This window comes from Oryx dammah, unplaced genomic scaffold (genome assembly GCF_014754425.2).
Source record: "Oryx dammah isolate SB20612 unplaced genomic scaffold, SCBI_Odam_1.1 HiC_scaffold_8, whole genome shotgun sequence".
Classification (NCBI taxonomy): Eukaryota; Metazoa; Chordata; class Mammalia; order Artiodactyla; family Bovidae; genus Oryx; species Oryx dammah.
In genome coordinates, this window is record NW_024070192.1 from 10,203,759 (window position 1) to 10,226,847 (window position 23,089).

Genomic DNA, 23,089 nt, shown 5'->3' on the forward strand with positions numbered 1-23,089 from the left:
GCATGCTGCCACCTGGGGTGTGGCTAAAGGTGGCTTCTGAGGTGTGGCCATTCTTAAGTCTTGCCTCAACCAGAGCTGTGGACCACTGGTACCCAGAATGGCCTGCTGTACCCTACCCCCAGGCAGAGCTTCCCAGGGATAAACTGTCATGGGCAAGGCAGGGGACAGTCAAGACTCCATTCCTAAGGGATCCTGTCAGGGATTAAGGCCCAAAACATAAAAACCAAATAATAAAACTACAGCATCTAAGCACTGGGTGCTCCAAGGAGGGGACACATTCTGTGTCCCCTGACGCAGCATGGCTCTGACCCCCTTTCCTCTCCCTATGACCCTAGCCTCCTATCCCTTGGTTTCTTCTCAGAAAAGCAAAGCCAAAGATGCCCATTTCACAGGATTGCTTTTGGGACCCAGTGGCTGATGTGTGTAGTCATCTTTGACATATTTATCCACTGATCTCAACCATTTATTGGGTTTTTTGGAAGCAGACACCCCGGCCCATTCTGAAGACACAGTGATGACTCAGACCAAATGGCCCCTGGTCCTACAAAAGGCAGAGGGCTGTCAGCACACTGCAGTGATTGCACAGCAGCTGTGGTCAGGGAGACCTGCTGGGGAAATAGGAAAAGCTAGCTGCAGCCTCATGTGGGGGGCAGTCAAAGAAGGCTTCCTTACAGAAGTGACAAACAAACTGAATTCTGAAGGCTAATAGGATGAATGACAAGGTAAAGGGAGTTGGGATTAATTGAGATTAATGACAAGGTTGAGATTAATGACAAAGTAAATGGGGAGAGGAAGCCTGAGCTCTCCAAGCAGAAGGAAAGCCTGTGCAAAGGTCCCGAGGCTCCAAGGAGCACAGACTGTGTGAGGAACTAAAAGGCCAGGAGGTCGGATGGTCCCAGCAGTGGCTGCTGAAGTCAGCTAGAAGCCCCTCAGGATTTTTGTGTTTATCCTGAGAACATTAAAGCCATTAAAGCACTCTAAGAAGTGGATCAGTATGATCTGATTTGCATTTTTCAAAGATTTTCTAGCCACCCTACTCCCCAATCTACTTCCCCTACTCTGCAGCCTCAGCCTGACCAGCAGATGGGAGGTGACGGACACAGTCAAGACTAGAGAAGGTGGCTTCTGTGGCAAAGGAGAGAAACGAGCAGGACTGGAGAGAAAGGTGATGATGCTAGGAGGAATTCCAGGCTTCTGGTTTGTGTCAGTGGTGGAGGGGACAGAGGTGCCATCTGCTGAAATGGAGAGGGCCAGACTCAGAAGAAGGCTTACACATTTGGACCTGTGAAGCCTGAAGAGGATGCTTGAATAGGCCCCGGGAGGATGGGGGTTCAGATAGGAGAATCAGGACTTGGGTGGTGGCTGAAGGCCCAGCTCAGGGAGATCCCCAGCCCAGGGAGAGCAGAAAGAGAGGATCAAGGCACCAGGAACCACCAGCAAAGGACCAGCAGAAAGAATAAGCCCAAGAGGTGAACATATTATGGACAAGTAAGCACAACAGGCTCCAAGAAAGGAGAGCTGATGTTAGTACAGGCTCAGAGGAGGGCTGAGAAGGGAGCTGGGACTGGACGGGTGGTTAAACTTGGACATGACCCCCCACTGACTAAGTCTCCACACATCTTGGCAGTACTGACCCACTCCCAACCAAACTCGTGCCCACTGACCAGCCTGTCCATTGCCCAGGCCATGCCTTCAAGACTGGAGTATCTCCCAGTGACAACGCTTCCACTCTGGGAAGACTGATTTCAAAAACCCCTGATCATTCCTGCCTCCATGTAGACACTCCCTTTGCAATGGGACATTAAGGCTCCTCCCACAAACAAGTGGGGTCTACATCTTCACCCCTGGAATCAGGGCTAGCCTCCCGATATACATGGGACAAAAGAGGCCATGCAAATGGTGGTGGGTCAGCTCCATGCCTGGTTCAACAGGACTTGCTCACTTCCATTTCCTGCCTTGGAACCCAGCCTGAGCTACCTTTCTGGAGGATGGAAAGCTGTGTGAAGCAGGAACAAGTCCTCAAGTGCTGTAAATCTCCAGCCCTTCCATCAAATGGCCACAGATCCATTAGAGAGCCCAGCCAAGAACAGTCAGGCATGGACCAGATTAACATAGGTAACCAGCTGATCTACAGACTCATGAGCAAGAAGAAATCACTGTTGTTTCAAGCTTCTGAGTTAGGGGGCTCATTTGTTACACAGCTGAAGCTAACTGATACTTTTCCCCTAAAGGCACGAAGATGCTCCACAATTTCATTCTGCTTCTCAGTATTAGATAGAATCCAACAGAGACGCACAGCTAAATTCAGTCTAGCAGGGTTTATAATTGATTTACTTGGTGAGTCTTTGGTTTAAATTTTTCTTTTAATATATTTTCAATCAGAAGTGTAAGGAGCTGTTTGGAATGTCCCTGCAGAGTTCTCAGAAGCATCCTTTCCTGCGTTTCTCCAGAGAGACTTGTTTTGTTTGTTGGAGAGTGTGTTCTCTTGCAGCTTTTCAAATGCTACATTTTCCTCTGACGGCAGCCAGGGCATTTATTTGATTGCAAGAGAGATGGTGACGTGGTTGCAATTGCTGTCAATATTCCTTTTATGACTCTGAATTTGCATCTGTGTGAGGCTGGTAATTCTTATCTGAATGCCAAGCACAAATAAATGAAACTTATTTAAAATAACTGGGAAAATTCCATGCTGGAAGTTTAAAATAATTTTTTTTTTTCCTTTTGCTGCTGCAGATGGAGAAACTGGTCCTGGCAAGGCCATTTGAAATTAACTAAACAACTGGCCAGCCCCAAAAAGTATGTGGCAGGTGTGTTCAAGGCAGAGAGATGAACAATAGAGGCCCTGAACACCCACCCTTTGGTGCTCCAGCTCTGCAAGACCCCTCCAGTCAACAAAACAAAGAGACAATGTGGGGAGAGGGGCACACGGGGTCATCGTGGGTCACTGTACAGCCAGCGCCCCTCCACACACTCTGTCATGTGTGGCCCTCATATCCTTCTTGTGAGGGGTGCAGGACCAGACCGGTCCCAAGACCTCCACCTTGTAGTTCTTTGTAAGATGCACCTTCAGGGGTTCTGCTCTTTTAATCATAACCTAGAGCCCTCTGACCACAATAATGGAGCAACCCTTCTGCTCAGGAGTAGGAGGTGGAGAGAGAGAGCAAAGTAAGCAGAACACCAGCCTCACTTACCAACCTGTGGGGCTGCCCAGTAAGATCCTACAGCCCAGGACTGCAGAAGTCATCCATCCAAACAGAGGACCAGCTTGAAAGTCTCTCCCATAAGCACCAGCCAAGTACAACACCTCAGAAGCCCGCCTGGATGCCACCTAACCCCACCCTCCAGTCTCAATACATAGCATCCTTCAGGACCTTGCAGGGAGCTGGTTACTATTGACTATGCTGGCCGAGGGTGGAATCGGGCCTGGGAACCTGCCTTTTTCAAGAAACACAGTGTAGTCCAGGAATCACACCTTGGGAAATGCAGCCATAGAAAGGGGCTGGGCACCCAGAGGAATAGGATATGTCTCCAGGAAATTATACGAGCCGCCCCAGTCCAGGTCCCACTTGGAGGCAGGGGAGAGGCTGCAGGAGAACAGATGAAGAAGCCACTGGAGGAATCAGGGCAGGATCACTTCATGGGTGTGTGTGTGTGTGTGTGTGTGTGTGTGTGTGTTGGTCGTTCAGTCATGTCTGACTCTTTGCAGTCACATGGACTGTAGCCTGTTAGGCTCCTCTGTCCATGAAATTCTCCAGGCAAGAATACTGGAGTGGGTTGCCATTCCCTTTTCCGGGGGACCTTCCTGACTAGGGATAAAACCCAGGTCATACCATTTGAGCCACCAGGGAAGCCCCACTTTATGGTAGAAGGGGACATTTGAATTGGGCCTTAAAGCATGAGTAGGAGTTTCCAGTGTTGGGGATGGCAGGGGTGAATCCAGATCTGGCTCTTGAGCCCACTCTAACGTTCATAAACAAATGCTTTAGAGCTTTAATGTGGCCCAGGTCCCACCTTCACTGCAAGACCTCCTGGGCGTCATCATGCCGCTAGGACTGAAGCCTTTCCAAGGGCAGCTTGGTGCCTCTTTAGGCTGCACCAGGAACTGGTGTTTATGACTTCAACATATCTTTTTGAGGAGGACACAATTCTCCCCTCTTGCCCTCAGGCTCCTGTGTTCCCCCTGGGAGGGCAGGTGGGCTTTGCACACCTATCAGAGATGGCAGGAAGGAGCAAGAATTGCCCCCTCATCTCACCCAAGAGGCCTGAGGAAGGTGCTCAGGACAGACTGGGTCACCTCGCTCAATCTGTCCTGCATCACCCAAGCACAGGCGTGGAGGACGGAGTTGGGGTGGGGGCTGGCGTTTGTCCTTCCAGCCTCTCTAAACCCCACAGCCAGGCTGGGGAGGGCTGTCAGTTCCACATCAGATGCCTGTGTTTGATATGGAGATTTCGGCAGTGAGAATGCATGTGCCTCGGTCAGAGGTTTATACAAAATGACAGCTTCTGGAGAAAGAAGCCCTGGGATTAAAAAAAGAAAGGAAAAGAGGAGGAGGACAAAAAGAAGCCTTGGGCTCCCTCCCTTCCCCTCCCCTCGCCTCCCCTCCTCAAGCCTTTCCTGGAAGGGTGGGGGTACAGCAGCTCCTAAGGCTGTGGGACCCCCAGAGAGAAAATCCATGCATTTGGGGCTGCTTTCTCTTCACCTCAATTTGTCTCACCTTTGCCCCAACACTTCTCGAAGGAGAAAGGGACAACAGAGGATGAGATGGTTGGATGGCATCACCGACTCGATGGACATGAGTTTGAGCAAGCTCCAGGACTTGGTGATGGCCAGGGAGGCCTGGCATGCTGCAGTCCATGGGGTCGAAAAGAGTCAGACATGACCGAGTGACTGAACGGAACTGAACTTGCCCCAACCTGCCCCCTCCTTTCTAATTCTCCTCCACTCTGAACTGCCCCCCAACTCCTCATTTACTGTCCTGATCTGTCATTGCCCAGGATAAGGACCCCAGATGACCAGGCCCGGGTGGCTGATAGACACACATCAAGACACTGTAAACTATGAGGAGTCATTTTGAAACTTTCTCAACCTATCGTTCTAAGAGGGTGGAAACTGGGGTGGAGGGACCAACTCCAGATCCTTCTTGGGAAGCCAACAAAAGCAGAGAAGGATTGCATATAATTGTCCTTTGTTTAAGAGGCAAATGAATATTCGTGCAGAGCTGAAAACTCATTCTTCACACAGATAAGCTTCCAAAAATTGCAATCTATTTGTTGCCAAGTTTGGGACAATTATTTCCTTCCCAACCCCCTCGGATATTTTTTAATGCCCTGAAATGCAAACTGCCTTCCTTGGTGGCCCTTTGGGGCTAGAAACTTGGTCTAAAAAAGTCCATCTCAACTGGACTGTGGGAAAAGAGATGGCTCCCCCGCCCCCGCCCCCCCCCCGCCCCAGAAAGAGAGTTGAAGGTCAGGGATACTAACAAAGGTCATCTTGGTCATGTCTCCCTGTCAGTGAAGCAGGTAAAGAGATCTGTCCTCTTGAGATTCTGCCTCAATTCCTGGGAGCAGCCCTGGGAGAAACCCTCTCACCGTCACCCATGTCAAGAAAGAAGACTAGAGTGGACCCTGCCCAAATCTCAGAGAAATCTTCAATGAAACTCTTACAGGGAGAGAGGCTCGAGACTGAGGCTGATTGCCAGAAATCCCAGCGGTCCCACTTCCCAGAGCACAGAATAAGCCTGTAATGACTTCTGAAGACAAGGCTGGGCCTTGAAAGGAGGGAGCTGTCCCCTGTCCTCAAATTTCTGGTGTATTTTCAGCACAGACCTGGCTGTACCCACTTCTGCATCTCACTGTCCTGGGACACAGATCCCGGACTGAGGAGACCCTCCAGGAGAGGTGCATCAAGAGAGACCCCTGAGCACCTGCCCCCGGGATCCCAGGGGCTGGCATCCATTACCATGTGTCCATCCCAAGCCAGGTAGCTTCTGGCTGATGTTTTGTGAGTCAAGGCTGGACTGCGCTCAGGGGCTGCCTTCTATTTGTAACTCAGAATACTAGGCACAACCACTTTGCACTTATGGAATTCCTGAGAGTGGGGGACATCTTCTTATGACCAATCCTGGCACAAAAGCAAGAGCCCCCCAGCCATGGTCCACGCCTAGAAAGGCAAGGGCACCAGGTCCAGACCCATCAGTGCACACATCCTCACTGAGCACCTCCCATGTGCCATGCAAAGCAACAAAGCAGCACAGTCCCCACAGAAGCCCCATGTCCCACCCCATCCTCCTGAAAGCACAGGGGCAGAGAAGTGCAGATGCGCAAAGCAGGAGCTGCCAACATGCAGGCCACGGCCACAGCTGCCCAGTGGGGGTGAGCCCAGAGGGCCCCGAGGGACACACTCTCCCGCAGCAGTCCCAAGCGGAAGCAAGGCAGTAGTAGTCTGTTTCCCGGGAGCGTGTGTCCCCACCTCTACGCGCCCCCAGCCTGTCTCTTGAAAGCCAGCTTTTCCAGTAAAACATCATGAGACTGATCACCGCAAGAAGTGACCCCTGATAGGTATTTTGTGTCTCCTCCAGATTCATATGTTAAATCCTAACCCCCAATGTGTTGGTATTAGGAGGTGAGGCCTCTGGGAGGTGATTAGTGATGAGGGAATTAGTGTCCTTACAGAAGAAATCCCAGCGAGCTCCCTCACCCCTTCCCACCTGTGTGGACTGAGCCAGAAGGCGCCGGCAATGAACCAGGAAGCGGGTCCCCACCAAACACCGGATCTGCCAGTGCCTTGGTCTCGGACTCCAGCCTCCAGAACTGAAACATGTGAGTGTGGTTCATAGGTCACCTGGTCTGTGCTGTTCTGTCAGAGCAGCCCTGAACAGGACTAAGATGATAGGGAAGTGAACCTGCAATCTCAGTGTATCCAGACTGTCTCCTCCACTGACAGCATCATCTTAGGCTTAAATCTCTGCCGCCCACCTCTTCCCTGCCCGGAAGAAGCCAGACACAGGCTGCCACCATCCACACCCCTGCCCTGGCAGACCCTAAACCACAGCAACAGCCGGATAAGAAATATGACTGGCAGCGAGAGGAGGGACCCCAGCCACTCAATCTAGAATGGCAGCCCCTGACACCCGGGGCTAGGGTGGCACACAGCTCCGTTTGCCTGACGCTGTCCTCAGGTGACAGAGGCAGGGGGGCGGCTGCTCCAGGAGAGGTCTGGGTGTAGAAAGACTTCGATGGAAGGACAGCCCTCCCCTGGCCGGCAATACTACCCAGGAGACCCCCGCATGGGGCCAGGTGCGGGGAAACCACCCTCCTACCCCTCTGCCCCCAATCCTTCCCTCTCCCCTTTGCCCTTTTTTCTTTTAACTAAGCCTCTTTTGTTTAGCGAGGATCCCTTCATGTGTGCACACCCGCACATGCGTGTCAAGTTTTTATTCCAATCCTTAAATGAGGTCTTTGCTGAGAATTTACAATTCCCCTGTGGCCTCAATCTTGCAAAGATTGCTTTTTTAACGCTGTTAGGCCTTAATTCTAATAAGCCTCCTCTTTATTACAGAACCAGGTCACATTGCCTTGACACCGCCAGAAAATCTTTCATCGGCAGGGAGGGATGGGCGAGAGGAGAGAGGGACACCGAGAGGAAGGGGCAGGGAGACGGGAACCAGAGAGAAGAATCTTCCCTTAATTTGATGGAATTCTAAAATAATCTAATTTCTGGGCACCAGAGTGGCCTGATAGCGTTAGATAACTCTGTGATATGATCATGTCTCCTTCCAGTGTTAGTTTTCTTTTAGTGTCTTGGTTTTTAAAATGACTAGAGCGAGAAGCAACAGAACCCGATGGCTACGCCGGGCACAAGTTCAGGTCCCCGCTCTGGACAGAAGGTCACCGGCTCCAGCCCAGCCTGTGTTCTCCTGCCAGCCTGCTCCGGTCCTGGGGGCCAGCAGAGGAAATAGAAGAAGGGGACCAGCAGGCACCAGGACAGAAACCAAAAACCGCTTGCGGAAGAGGCTCACTGGATCTGGACACCTGGGGAATCCATCGGTCCCACCCTCTCCCTCCCCGCTTCTTCCCTCTTCCTGAGTGAGTTGTTTTAAGGTTTATGGGGATATAGAGGGAGAGATGTTACTGAGGAAAAGGAAGCTGTCAGTCTGCATTCTCAGGACAGAAGGACAGTCCTCCCCGACACGTACTTTCAGTGTTCATTAAACATCTGCTATGTGCCAGGGAGGTGAGAGGCTGTGGCCCTTTCATCTACTTTTGTTGCTGGAAGTAGAAGAATCCAAGAGCTAAGGGCTGAGGCAGGAGCTTTCTGGGATTGAGGATGTGAGTCAGGAACAAGCCTTCATTCTAGACGGTTCTGCCAAAAAAGCTATGGGGCAGCACCCTCCAGAAGCTCTCAGACCGTGGGGAAGACGGAAGGAACTAGATCGTTGTCTCCAGATCTTGAGACTTTCTCTGGAAGCATCTTTTCCTCACCATCAATCAGCCCCTCTCCATATCCTGTTTTTCTTCTCTCCCTAAAAGTCAAGTCGAGAGCCTTCATTCTGGTTGGGTATTTCAAGCAGGCACCGCAGGACCCTGGACAAGCAGAGGCACACACAGAGCCCCCCAGGCCTGCAGCCACCTAGCCCCTGAGCATGCGCCCTGCACAGCCAGCAAGCCTCCCCGCTCCAAGTCCCTAGTCCTACCCTGAGTCTGTGTGACTTCACAGTGTTCTTCTGGGAGGACAGTGTGAGCTCAGCCAATTGTTCAATATAAAATTGTCAATCGATACAAGGTCTAGCGTAAGGCACCTTAGAAATCAAAGGTCATTTTTTTAAACTTTGGTGCCAAAGAGCACTGGTGCACAGATTGAGGTGCTGATGGCAGGGGAGAGAAGAGTCTGGCATCTTCCACTGAAGATGGGAGACATGGGCCCCTTGAGCAGGCCCATCCACCCTCACTGGGGCCCATGCCCCTAACTGAGCACCTACCGTGTCCTGAGAATACAAGACAGTATATGTATTTGTTTCTATACTAAAGGACACAGACTGTTCTGCCAACTTCCGTTTCCAGTTACACTGCACTGGGGCTTTCTTTCCACATCATCTAAAACAGCTGCATAAAACTCACTGTTTGAATAAGCCATTCTTTCTAATCATTTTTTACACAGTCCCCACTACAGGAGGTTTGTCAGCAGTGGGAGACCTTTGAGAGATAGGGAAAGGGCAGGTGTTAGTAAGGATGCCCTGGCGCTTCCCTCTGTGCTGGTGGCCAAGTCACGAGGGGATCAAGTGCGTGTGTTCCAACAACTCTCCTGGAAGGAGAGCAAGGTGGCAGCCCTTGGCCCGACGACAGCAGATTCTTGGATTCTGCAAAATATGATTGTGAAGGCCAATCTGCCAGCGGAGAAATATGCAGCACATTCACAAGCTAAATATAAATAATATTGATTCATCTGCCATCTTGAATTATCCATTTCACTTCTGTTTTCCATTAGCATCAATAATCACGAGATGACTCCCCAGCAGACGGGCTACATTGCCCTCTACAGGATTCAGCCAACCCAGGGTCACGCACATAAGGAGCCTCAGGCTCTCTTCTGGCATCTTCTAGAAGAGTCCAGCATCTTCCTAGGAATGTTCTTTCCCTTTCATCTACTCCCTTACTCCAAGCCCAGCAAAGAATAGGACTGAGAGACACATCTGAGGTCTCCCCACTCACTTTTGGAGGCATTCTGCTCTCTTTGGCAGTCGACCTTGGTTCTGGGAAAACAGTGGCACACAGTGCAAGTCCCTTCACTTCCAGGCTGAAGGGGAGGAAGCTGGTGTGGCTGGATGCACAGCCCAACCAAGCCCATGGGGCATCACCTCACTTCTGCCACCCCCAGGACTGAAGCTGAGACCACTTCTTCTCCAAGCCAGAAACCACGAGGCTTTCCTACAGACCAGTGGGCCCATGGCCCCTCTGGCAGCAGCCCAGCTCCAGGCCCCTGGACACAGAGTAGACCCACAACACACCCAGGAGGAGGACCAGGCCTCCTGCAAACCCTCCCACCACCAGGACTCGGCAGGCCTTCCACTGACAGAAAAAACCAAGGCACAGAAACCCCTTAGGCCCCTCACCTGCCGGCCCAGCTGACCCAGCCGGATGGAGGGCTAACAGGATACCAGGCCTGCTTCTACCCCTCCACCAGCCAGCTGTCAAAACCCCCACAAACACTGACTAAGAACACACTGCAAGTAGAGAGGCATCCACAAGCTCTGGGGGAAAACAGGGTCCCTGCCATCAAAGCCTTTGCAATCTGACACAGCAGAGAGGTGTGCAAACACCTACCAGGATCTATCATTTTTCATCCTTCCTTATGAGTGCTAATTACTGCTCCCAGAAAGTGCTGCGAAATACAGGGTGCTGTCAGGCCAAGAGGGAGCCATGAGAAGGGGCCTCTGAAGATGGCTTCTCCTGTCCTTTGTGTGAGGAGCACAAAAGTTCCAGTTGCCCATCAGCCTTAGATATGCTCTGTCCCATGCCTGCGAGAGAATCGAGAACATCCCCATCTGTCTTCACCATCTACCCACTGGCCAACCATTCCTAAGATCCTGTAGGAGAAATCCAGGCCACCCCTGGCCTCAGCACCCCACTGTCTGTCAAAAGAGAACAGCTTCACCTTGCAATCAGCAGGGAGGAGACACCCCACAGGTCACTGGGGCCTGAGGCCAGATGCCCATGGGAGAAAAGCAGTCAGACTCTAGGGCAGGTGGTGACAAGGCAGTTGGCCAACCACCTGGTCTCTTCTTTTTTTAGCTAATGTTCCAGCTACAAAGGCTGAGCTTGGACCGTGGGTACACGGGGGGCCCCTTGAGAGCCCACAGATAGCTGAATGTGCCTCGACTCATTCTGTGGGCTCTGCTCTCTGAGTAGAGAGAAGTCTGGCTGGAAGGAATCTTGGTCTGGCATCCTTCTCCCCCAAGGCCTCCCATACCATGGTCTGGATACATGCTATACAGTCTACAGGTGTAGGGATGTGGCAGGTCGTGGTTACCCTTACATGTATAGCCGGGTACAGACAAGTGCTCCTCGAAGAACCAGGGAATAAGGCATGCGCGTGCACGCGTGCACACACACACACACACACACACACACATTCCTCACCGTTAAGGGCCTGGAATCATGTCTTCTCTGTTCTCCCAGCTATAATTATTTTAGCGTGGGAGACAAATTCTGTCTCCAGTCTTAGAAGCACTACATTAGAATATCATGCGCTGTGGTCCTGCAAAATCTCTACTGTAGCCTCACTCTTTCCCTCCATGCCAGAGCACAAACGGGCTTCTCAGATGGGCGGATACACCGTGGAAGCCCCGCACCAAGGGTTTAATGCCTGCTCTGAGCCGCTCCACTTAGAGCAAGAGAGCCAGGAACCACGCATGCGGGTAACCATGGCAACTTCAGGGAAGTTTAAAAAAATAAGTTTGTGAGTTGCTGGTTGTTATTTGGTGCTTGGGTTCTTTCCTTCTTTTCTAAGATAACAAGGTCCCTGAATAACATTTTTATGAGTTTTTTGGGTACCGCATACAAGGCAGCGGCTGTCTCCAGACTTGCAATTACCTTCCAACAGGGAGGCACGTCTTGTCCAAGCACCACCGTCACAAGTCCAGGTTCTGTTCTGGGTGGCTGTTCTCTGCAGGGTGACCTGGAGCCAGTGCACACGTCTCCATGCCTCCTCCTCTCTAGGAGTCCAGAGATTGTCAAACCAGACCCCTGGGGATCCCAGCCAGGTCCCACAACACCACTCACCCAATCTGGGGAGAGTCAGGCAATTCCTCCCAAACCCTAATCCCCACAGGCAGAATTGCACACACACTCACACACGTGTATGCACAAGGGGCCAGCACAAGCCATGTAAACTACGTTCTCCCACAAAAACGCCCGAGTGGCCTCTGTGGAAGCAAGCGGGAGCCACAGCCCCGACACTGACCTTTCTCCACGAAGGCAGCAGGAGCAGCCTCTCCATGCTGAGGGGCATGCTCACGTGTCGACAGGGCACACACGCCATGCACACGGCCATCGGTTCAGTGGCCCTGGCTGTGCCAAAAGTTAAGTCACCGCAGCAGGAAGCACACTCCTCCGGGCCTGCTGTACCAATAGTCTGCAAAGCACCTCCAGGCAGAACAATGGTGGGGCCCCGCCCACCCTGCTGCCCACTGTGCCAATGGATGGATTAGGGTCGGGGTCAAGAGCACCGAGGAGTGCTTGAAGGCCACGCACCGTTCCGTGTCACAGCTGTGGCCCCAAAGGGCTGGGCAGATGGCTGTGAAAAAAGGAATATTTTTTTTTTTAAGCAGAAAAATCCTAAATGGCCCTTTCAGCCTTTCGGCGCACATAATTGTAGTATCCGAGTTAATGAAAGGCCTGGCGTGCTGGCTGGCTGAATACCGCTAACGCCGCAGCCCGCGGCTCGTGTGGAGTGGCTCCACCACCATCGTGGAAAGCCGACCCCAGTGGGGAGGCGGGAGCGGGCGGGGAAGGAGGTGGGGAAACGCAGGAAATAAAGAGCGTTTCCAGGAATGACAAGGCTCCCACGCGGGATCACATCATCAATTAGCCGGTAGGAGGGCCGAGGAACGCTTGGCATCTTATTTCCACAAAGACAAAGTTTCCTTGAGGAAACTGCCAGTCTCCAAGGCACTGAAGTCAGACACGGAACAAATGGAGAGGGACGATGGCTGGGCTTGGCCGGCGCTCAGACACCCGCCCCAGGCAGTCTGGCAGCGGGATGTGTGGGTTTTGAGGCACAAGTGGAGCCTGCAAGTGTCCAGGAGGTGAGAACACACAACATCTATGTGCGTGCACACACACACACCGTGCACACACATGCCAACACTCACATCTGTGCACACACACGCATACATATCCATGGACACGCACACTCTACTGGCAGGTTGGGGTCCACTGTTCTGACCCACAAGCATTCCAGTCTGTGGCTCTCTCGCCGGCCAGCTGCTCAGGAGACAAAACACAAATGCGTTACTCAGAACTTCCGGGGAAGGCCCTACAGCACATCCCCATCTGTGAGGAGACACTGGGGTCTTCAGGCCCAGTCTCGGGTGGAGCCCAGAGCATGTCAGATCCTTCAATTGCAGAGATCGTCCATTGCAGAGCCTTCAAACCCACACCCAAGGGACTCTTGCCCTATAGGCCCCGGAAGCAGCCTAGCTCAGCCGTCTAAGTGGAGGTGACTGATTTATTCTGACCGTCCTGACTCTTAACGACCCGCTCTCCTCCAGCCGTGCAAGGCTTTAATTGTCCATCCAGCAGGGCAGGGAGGAACCGTAAATCTTTCCTCCCGGCTGCTCTGAGCTCAGCGCTGCTTGACCTGCCATTGCCAGCCCCTCGCCTGCATCCCGCTGGAACAGTCTGCTGGCTTTGAAGGTGAAGGCGGGGACTGGGGGAGGGGGAGCAGGAGAAAGAGGCTGGTGGGGTCAGGGAGGGAGACAGAGGGGAGGAGCACGGCCATGTGCCCTGTGTCTGCTCCTAACCCCAGGGCACTGAAGGGGAGTCTTCACTGCAGCTTGGAGGGGAGGCGGCAGTAGGCACAGTGTGCATGGGGTACCCTGGGCTACGCCCTCCTGAGCCAGTGTCTACACACCGGCCTCACAGAGCCCAGCTCTCAAGCAGCCTGACTCCTATGAAGTGGGCCAGACCCTGGGAGAGTCTTGGCATTCCCCTGCCTTCTGCAAAACAGCACAGCCCTGAAAGGAACCGACTGGGGAGGAAATACTATCCTCCATGCAACCTTCATTGTGTGTGTGACTGGTCTCAGCTGGGGGCACAGGGACCTCTCCGTAAGAGATGGGGGAGGGGGTAAGCCACAAGCACACGGAAGGTTGGCCTCAGGCTCCAAAGCAGGCCTCCTTCCCCCTCCAGCAGACTTCATATTTTCTGTAATTTTAGTCTATATTAATGCATTTCAAAGTGGTGAACATTATAGTTATGATTATTACCTAAAGACTTCCTTTATAGCCCTCATTTTCTAGCGTTCATTACTTTCTGAAAAATTATCCTTGGGGGCCGAAATTTTCCAAGTCTGGTCTTGTGGGTTTTCCTTCTTAGGATCTGAGCAAAACATACGATTGTGTCCATGACGGGCAGGGGGGCAGGTGGATTAGCGCTCCCTCAGTCTCCGTGGTGACTTCTGACGAGGAAAGCATGGTGTGGGGAGGGCAGGACTGCGCGCTGCACTTTTAACATGTCAGCTCTGATATCGATGACCTGGTTTTGGTTTTGCCCATCTGTTCTGTCCAGACAGTTCTACTTCTGAAATGGGATTTCCATCTACATGGGGGAAAAGCACTCATGCACCATTCCTTTTACAAGCCTAAGCACAGACAAGTCAGGACAGCCAGCGCTAACCACGCAATATTGTCAGTGAACTGATGCAGCCGGACATGTATTTTCGAAAACAAAGGCAAAAAAAAAAAAGAAAACAAAGGCAACCTTAGGGAGAGATCCCAGTCTTGGCCAGCGGATGCTGGGAGGGTCAAAAGAATGCAGATTCTGTGTACATTCTTCTCAACTGTTCTAGGAGAGATCAGTCTGTGGGGGTGGCGGGGGGAGACATGCTTGTAAGCTGCCTTTCATCCTGTTGTCCCAGACACCAACCTCAGGGCTTCCGAAGTTAGGACAAGGAAATGGGGCCTCTCACCAAACAAAGGCTATCCTCCGGCTTCTCTATCTCCTTCCCTTTGGTCAGCAGTTAAAGGTTCACAGCTGACAACAGAGCGAACAGACTTCTGGAATGATAATACTTGATAGGCGCTGGCTGTTTGGGAGTGTTGATTATAATATTACACCAACCCAAAACAATAATTCTCACCTTAAATTCCTCCAGCACCTCTCTTTTCTGTGAACATTTAAAAATACTTGACTAATGTACCCGCGGATAGCACCCCTAAGAGGTAGGCTGCAGGCACTCTCAGTCCCACGATGAGTAGCTTGCGGGACGCAGGAGGGAAGTTGGTGAACCACAGCCCCCACCCCCATCAACGAGGAGCCTGGGTAAGAAGGCCCTTGGGCCCTGGTTCCACGTCACCAGTCCCTGCAGCGGGGGCTCCAGCTGTGCCTAATGGCATCTCAGTGGTCCCTTCAGTGAGGGAGCGTGAATATTCCAGAAAGGCATGCACACTTTGTTTATTTCTAATGGGTTTTGCAAAACTGGGTTTCGGTTTGTCACACTTTGGGTCCTGAGAATCAAAAACATCTCCTTGCTGAATGCGGAGGTGGATAGAATCCTTCAGTCTGAGCGTTAAGTGCCATAGTGGCGATCTTCAGATTCAGAGACGTCTGGGAAGGGCAGGAGGTCACGATCCTGTTCTTCTTTTCTTCCTCCTCCTGGAGAATCCAGCTGACATTGAGCTAGGGCCCCCATCTCTTAGAATCCAAAGCCACTCCTGCAAAAGTAAAGCACCCAGCACTTCCCCCTCCTCCTGTGTCCCTTGGCATTCAACCGGGAGAGGAGGCATGGGGAGGGGGTGATGGCGCATCAGTGGGGCACACCTCGAGCAGCCAGAGGCCCCTTCACCCCTAGAGGCCATGAACAGGGTGGCCGCTGGGACCACAGCCCCACAGACAGACCCTCACTCGTGTCTTTCTGCCTGGCCATCCGTGTTCCTGAGAACATAAGCTGCCAGGTTCCTCCTGGGGACCCTCATCAGCCCCCTGAGCACGTAACGACATCCTCACCTATACAGGAATGCTAAGGCTTGTTTCTGTCCTAGCACCTGCGACTTTATCTGGAACCATTTTAAAACAGCATCATCTCCTTGTGGCAAAAGGAAACAGTGCAGAATCCATTTCCTTAACTCTGACAAGACGCTCATTCCTCCAACATGTGGATGACACCAAGCAAGGTCTGTGCGCACCACCAGCTGTTGTGGGCCTACTGTGCACCAGATCCTTTACGTGTATTACATCGCCCCTCTTCTCAGCTGAGCAAGCTGGGCTTCACGAGCTTAACCCAGGACACAGGGTTGGGAAGTCTACATGCCCTCCCCTCCGGCATATTGCAATCGGTCCCACCACCCTGGAAGTCAGAGCCTGGCCTCACCCCTCACGCCCCCTGCACACAGCCTCCCGCTGCATCTCAGGCGAGTGCCCTGGATCTGCTCCTTGCACCCTTAATGGGCTTGAGGTCTCAAGTAAGGTAATTAACTCACAGCTTTGTCCAGAAGTTGCATTCTATTTAAATGTGCGTCTAAATGTGGGTGTCCCAGGGGTGAAGGATGGTTCTTACAAGAAGGAACGGCCACGATGCACAATCTCAGGGAAGCCAGTGCCGGTTAATGAGACAAACTGAACGAAGATTCAGAGTAGATCTCCAGGGGAAAAAAAGGATGGGAGGATGAGTCAGGAGAGGGTGGAGCCCATCAGGAACCTGTGTGCAGACCCAGCCTGAAGCATCATTCTGATTTTCCTTTTGCTTCTTGCATCTCAAGGTGATGAGAAAAGTAGGGAAACCACGGTGTGTGCGGCGATCTCACTGAAGTATTAAAAATTCATCTTAACACCTCTTGCTGAAAACAGAAGGTTAAAAAGCCCTTCTTGCTATTGCCAAAGGAAAGAGGGATGGGGGCGGGGGAGAAATCATCAGCAGAAGCTTTGATTTCAAGTGGCCCAGAAGCTTTTATGTACACACCCTGGAGCATTGCCCTGCACCCAGCCCTTAAAAGAAAAGTTCCAGGAAAATTAGGAGTTATTTTCTTTTGGATCCTATAGTGAAGCATCTCATTTAGATTCAGGAAGGATCTTGAGCTATTAAAGTTTAGTGAGAAATTACTCCTAAATGTACCTAGGTATTCATACCTCTTTAAATCTTTCTCCAAGTTGTATCTACTTTTTTAATACAAGTAAACTTTATGTTCTTTGGCTTCAATAGAGTTTTGCATTTTTACATAAAAAGAGCCTTCATTGCCGAGAACAATGTGCTTCTCTTGTGTTCTCATTATCCTTACCTAAAAGGAAACTATCCTGAGATGGCCGCAAATTTCAGGGGTGCAGGGGAAGTACCTAGACTCTGGAGGACCACATTTCTTGTCACCACCATCCCTGTTTCATTTGGTGTCACAGACAAGGAGACAGTAATAAGCATGGCGGCAGCTCTCCACCTGTTCACACACAGAGCTCTGAACGGTCCCTAGGTTTGTGCAGGGCACTACCGGTACATCATAGTTGTAATGGACAGGCGGCCTTGTGAGGGAGCGGGTGGCCTGGCTGACTTCTGGCTTGTTTGATTTGGTGGAAGGATTTTGGTGTCAGACAGGACGCCTCGGAGAAATAGAGACACACAGAATTCTCTTCTCTTCCATACAGAAGACTTCTGTTACAGCTTCACTTGGTCCTCCAAAAGGGACGTGATGAAGCTGTGCAGGGGCCGGCTGGGAGCGAGTGTGCCCCAGGCAGTTCCTCCCCTGCAAGCGGGACTATTTTCTTGAAAGGCCAAAAAAAGACAAACCTGACCACCTGCCCTCTCCTCCTGGTTTCCAGGCATAGTCCGAAGCGATAAGAGACCAGAAGGGGTGGCTTCTCTGAGCAACAGCTGAGACCTGACACACAGGGTTGATGACCAGGAGGAGATCTGGGAGGGAACCGGCGTGGCGAGGTACAGGGTGGGCAGTTCTTCACTCATGCCTCTGTTCTTCTAGAATCTTAGGAAGAAGCTCTTAGGACAGCCATGAACCAAAGAAATATTTTATAAAATTCTGCTCAAAATATGTATATTCTCCTCCCTCCTTCTTTTTTTCTGCTGGGAATTCTCTCTGGCTTTAAACAATCAGACCTTTCAAAAACTTGCAACCGAACTGCTTTGCTCTTGGTCCTCAGAGGAAACTATAGACTCTGAAGACCCCACCCCATCCCACACAAATTGATGCCAGCAAGTTATAGCCCACTCCCCAGGTGGAATCAGCAGCAGCCAGCCCCAAGCTACACAGAAAGGGTGATGACTAGATCCAAAGGAGGGGCCCCTGTCGCACGGTGAGCACATCTTTAGGCCCCTGGAACTTAAATAAAATTAGCAGTCTTTTGTGGGCCCCGCTGGCTGGCCGTCCCTCGTGGGGCTCCCCTGGCTCCTGAGCCATAGCGTTCAGTTTTGCTTCACCTGGTCCCTGGCAACACTTTCTAAAATGCAACGTATATACTGGGAGCTTTCCCCAGGCTACTAGAGGAAATGCTTTCAAATGAAGTAGCAGATTTGATGCTCTTTATCATCTCAAGTCACCTTCTAAGGCATGTTTTGGTGTCAGCTCATGTGTTGGAGAAACTGCAACAGCAAACTCATTTACTAAGTGCGCTGCACTTTAAAAATGTACATTTTATATTAATAAATCAAACCAGTCCACGTCACAAGGTATTTCTTTAAGTGAGGTATTTCTACTCGTTTTTCTGTCTGCAGTCCTCCACAAAGAAAAGACCTCACCATGTACTCAGTTACTCCCCATCCCACCTGTAGACACGAGCTGTCCTCAATTCTCATACGTAATTCAAAGAGAAAGTCATATACCAAGGGCCTGCACCACTCAGAATGAAAAGGGAGAAAAGAAGACATAAAAGGGGAGGAGAAAGAGACACAGACGGACAGAGAGAGAGAGATGGAACCAGAACGTTATAAATAAAAAGGAGACAGTGATGGCTCAGAGAGAAACCTACTTCAGAGAGGCAGCAAAAAATAAGATGTTTAGGCTGTCTGAATGTTTCATGAACCTGTGAAAATAACGTGCTGCTTTATGAAAGAACGTGGGGAGACACTGCAGCTAATCAAAAGATGTAGGTGCAAATGGGATGTGTTTATAAAGCCGGCATCGCGTGCAAAAGAAAAAGCCTGCAGCAGGCGGGGATTTAGGGAAAGGCAGGTGCCCACGGAGGGAGCATAGCATCTCTGCTCAAGGGAGGAAGTTTCAGGATGGTTTTTCCCCTTCACTTGTTTAAAAACAAAAAATTCCTCACCAAATGTCAGCTGTGAGTCAGGTTCCATTTGTCTTTATAACAAAGTATCAAGCAGGAGTGTGGAAATAAATAAACACAGAGAGACAACCAGGACCAAAAAGACCAAAATTGCAGGCACATGGATGGGCTAGATGAGGTAAACCCCACACCACAACAGCTGCAAAAGAGCGTTTCAATTCCATGCTCACTGTCACTCCAGGCTCGATGAGCCGCTTCTCCCTGCATGGCTCCTCCAGGCTCCTTACATTGCCCCTCACCCCACACACCACCACTCTGACATGCACAGGTGGGAGAGGTGCTTCCCTCTCCTTTACATTCCTTCACTCCTAATTCCACAAGCAGGCATCAAATAATGCCACGTGCCCAGGAGGAAGTGGGGATAAATCAACCAGTATCTCTGCCCTTAGGAGTAAGGTGCCTCCAGTTTCTACACATCACAGAACAAAGCGGCCTTGCACCATGGTTGAATGTGAGTGAGGGGCTGTAAAGAAGACTGTAGGGTAAAGACAACACCCAAGCTGGACCAGGCTGGCCAAGGAGCGATCCAGAACTGGGCCTGGCATTTTCTCTGGCCAATACCATGCCCAGTCCACCCCAAAAACCAAAGAGCTCCATAATTTCTCTCCAATTCTTGGAAGCCATTTCTTTGAGCCGTTGGTAGAGCTCAAAGCTTAGCAAGTAGCAGGAACATAACAGAGGCCCACTCTAGAGTGGTACCCAGGAGTCCTCCCATCTGCCTCCCTTCTAAATCTGCCTCTTGGCTGGCATTAGGTTAACCCTTCACCCCAGCAGGGTGAAGAGAGCCACTGCTGCGGCAGCGCCCCCAGCGGCCCCAGGACAACCTCCTCAGGGAGGAGGGCACCAGAGCAGGCTCCGGGCCCTGGCCCTGTACTTGATGCTGCCTCCAGCTGCGCCCCCTGTGGCAGGGGCCGCCCAGGACTCAGCCTTCCCTCCAGCCTGGCCTCTGGGAACCTGCAGAAAGGCCATGAATACACCTGGACCAGCTTCGACTCCTTTCCCAGGGCACTGGACAGGAGGCATTTGCAATGAAGGCCCAGCTTAGCCAGAGCCTGGCCTGTGGGGACTTTCCTGGACTCCAGCTTCCGCAGGTGACCTGAAGCTACCCAAGGCCCAAGGATGGACTCAGTTCTCTCTAAGCTCAGGCCCCTGGAGTGGGGATCTGAGTAATCATTCGAGTCCTCTTTTAAAGGAGGAGGGGATTGCTGTTGGAAATGGGCAAGTGGTGCCAAAAAAGCCCAGCAGCTCCAGCACAGACAGCCCACGTGACTCTAGCAAACCCCCTCCTTGGTTTCCAGCTGCCTCACCAGGCCCCGAGCACCAGACACTCCACTCTAGCTTCTGCTTCCTAACCCCTCAGACCTTCTCACCTCATTCTCCAGGGGTCTGCTCTACCCTCTCAGAAGCTCCCGGCTGGGAAATGAGTTAAGCACTGCTTCCAGGAGAGTGTGTCTGTGAGCCCGGTGCCCACCCAGGGAGGCCTCCAGTCTCTGGGGAGGGATGGGGGTGGCAACCTCCATCCTCAGGGCATAATGGAGCTCTGAGCCCCAAGGTGGAGACGGGGACTGTGGGACAAGCCCGCCTAATGCTCAGAAGGAGCTCCTTTGCCACGCCCTCCCCAAACCCCCTGGTCCCAGGCCCCCACCTGCCTGCATCCCGCTTCCATCAGGCTGCGCTTTCATTGCAACTTTTCTCCCTCTCTCCCTTCACAATTTTCCCTCACCTGGAGGGTCTGGTTTTAATTAGTGCAATATACCCCTTAACAACGCGGCCTAATTAAGACATCCGCCCAATTCCGAGATGCACACTTAATGAGCAGGTTCTGCTGCAATGTTTATACTTTTATTATGATTATTTGCAGACCAGTAAAACCAAAGCCGGCTGCCGGCTGATAGACCTCATACCGGCGACCCCACTCCATTAGCCTCCTACCTGCTCTGTACTAAGTGCCCCGGGCTCCCGGGCGCGCGCCCAGGGCGTCCCCCGAGCCGAGCGGGTGTTTCAGCTGGAAATTAGCGACCGGGTGCGCTGGAGAAGCGACTTCACCCCCAGCTGAGATGTAGGGCTGAGTCCCTCCGTCCCGGTCCTTTTCCTCCACCGCGGAATGTCTCGTGCATCAGCGTGAGCGGCACCGCGGGCCTCCTTTTTAAAGTGACCATTAAATAAATCCAGTCCCTCCCCAAAGCTGGAGAGCTCCGTCAGGAAGGAGTTTTTCCTCACCCTCGCCGGACCCCGCGGCAGCTGGAGGAGCTGAAATCCTGGACTCCCAGTAAAGCCCTCTTACCCTATGTGAGACCTCGGATCCTGGGGCCACTCTGGGACGGGATGGGGACCCAATGTTCCTCCACGCCCCGCGCCGCGTCCTCGTGCCCGCGCGTACCCGGTGAGGGGCCCCGGCAGCGCGGGCACTGCGGGGATGCAAACCCGGAGAGGCTCCGCGCCGGGGGAGGCTGCGTCACCCCGAGGTGCCGCCAGAGACAGCCCTCCGGAGGGGACGAGCCCTGGACCCCTCCCGCCCCCCGCCCCCGGCGAGTCTCGCCACCTCTGAGACCACCGGGACAGAAAGTTTGGACCGGGTGTGCCTGACCGCCTTCGAGCCAGCTTCCCTCAGCGCCGGGCGGCGCCAGCCCCTGGGTACGGCCGAGGCTCGGAGAACCAGCCTGGGTTCACGCCGGAGTCTCCCTGACTCCCGAGACTCTGCGGGGAGCGCTCCCAGCCCGCCGCCTGGAGGGCCCTGCGAGCGGCTCGCCCCCGGCCGCTTCACACCGGCGCACAGCGCGACGCTGCGGGCCCGGGGCCTCTAGGGAACCGTGGGAGACCCTTCCTCCCCACAACTCTTCTGGGTTATCAACTCCTCCGGTGAACCCTTCTCCTCGAGGACTCAGGCAGGGTTCCCGGGGACTGGGTGCCCAAGGGTCGCTGCCACCCGCGCAGGTTCCAGCTCCGTACCCTGGACGCGCCCCGCGGGACTGGGATATCCTCCCGCTCAGCCTCCCCCCGCCAGGGAGTTCCCCGCGCCGGGCACTGTGCCGCCACCGCCGCCACCACCACCACCGCCACGACCAACGCCACGAGTGCGCGGGACTCCCCGGCGTCTCCATGGAGCCCGACCCCGGGGCCTTCCCATTCACAAAATCGCCCCTCCGGCCGCGGGCTGGACCACGTGCTGCGCGACCCGAGCCCAGGAGGGAACCGAGAGAGCCCCGACCCCGCGGGGAGACCCCTGACCCCGAGGGCGCCACCCCTCCCCGAGCGCCCTCGGGTCGGTCCCCGTCCGCGCTCTGCAACCCGCGCCCCCACCAGCCCCGCCTCCCCCTGCAGGGTCCGGTGCGCCCCTCCCCGGGACGTGCCCACCCCACCCCCGAGCCCAGCCCGTTCAACGGGAAGGTAATGACCACCGCAGGGGTGAAGCGCGGGCGGCGGGGGCTAGGTTACTCACGGGCTCAGCGCTCCCCGCGGCAGGTGACAGGGGCCCGGCGGCCATGCCCCGGCTGCATCCCGGCCGCCGAGCGGGCAACGGCGTCCCGGGGCCGCGCGGGCACCGGCGAGCCGGCGGCGAGAAGAGCGCGGGGCCGGGCTCAGGCGGCGGCGGCGACCGCGTCTCCTCCGACCACGCGAGCGGCTGGGACCGCCGAGGGGCCGCTGTCCGAGGAGGCTCGGCGCTCGCTCTCTTGCCTCGCTGCCGCCCTCTCTCTCTCTCTTTCTCTCGCCTCTCTCCTCCCCCTTTCTCTCTCCCTCTCGCCGGCTCCTCTGGCTCGCTGGGCTGGAGCGAAGAGACAGCAGGAGCACGCGGCGGCGGCGGCGGCCCTGGCGGAGCGCGCAGCGCGCGGCAAGGGAGGGGGCTCGGGCGGCCGCGCGGCCGGGAAGGGCGGCGGGGCGGGGAGGGCCGCGGCGGGGACAGCGCAGGCCCGACGCACCCTTGCGGCCCGAAGCTCCGGCCCGGAGGAAAGCCTGCACGAGAGAGGTGGGCGAGGCGCGGAGGACCCCAGAGCCCGGGGCTGCCCGATTTCCCGCGAGCGCCGCCCTCCGGTCCCGGACCGCCTCCCCTCCCTTCCTCCCTCCCTCCCTTCCTGCAGCGATCCTGAGGCCG

At 53.7% G+C, this 23,089-nt stretch overlaps 1 protein-coding gene across 9 annotated transcripts in view; it reads right to left on the reverse strand.

Moving 5' to 3' along the window:
- Positions 1 to 22,529, reverse strand: part of RBFOX3 (RNA binding fox-1 homolog 3) — a 435,991-nt gene extending 413,462 nt beyond the window's left edge. For 6 of the 9 annotated variants that reach the window (XM_040244733.1, XM_040244727.1, XM_040244730.1 and 3 more), the window contains exon 1: positions 22,439 to 22,504. The gene's annotated coding sequence lies outside the window, so the exon portion shown is untranslated. Of the gene's footprint in view, positions 1 to 20,931; positions 21,329 to 22,438 lie in introns of those variants that run through there. The other 3 variants (XM_040244731.1, XM_040244732.1, XM_040244725.1) reach the window with 3 other exon arrangements.
- Positions 22,530 to 23,089: the final 560 nt, after the last annotated feature.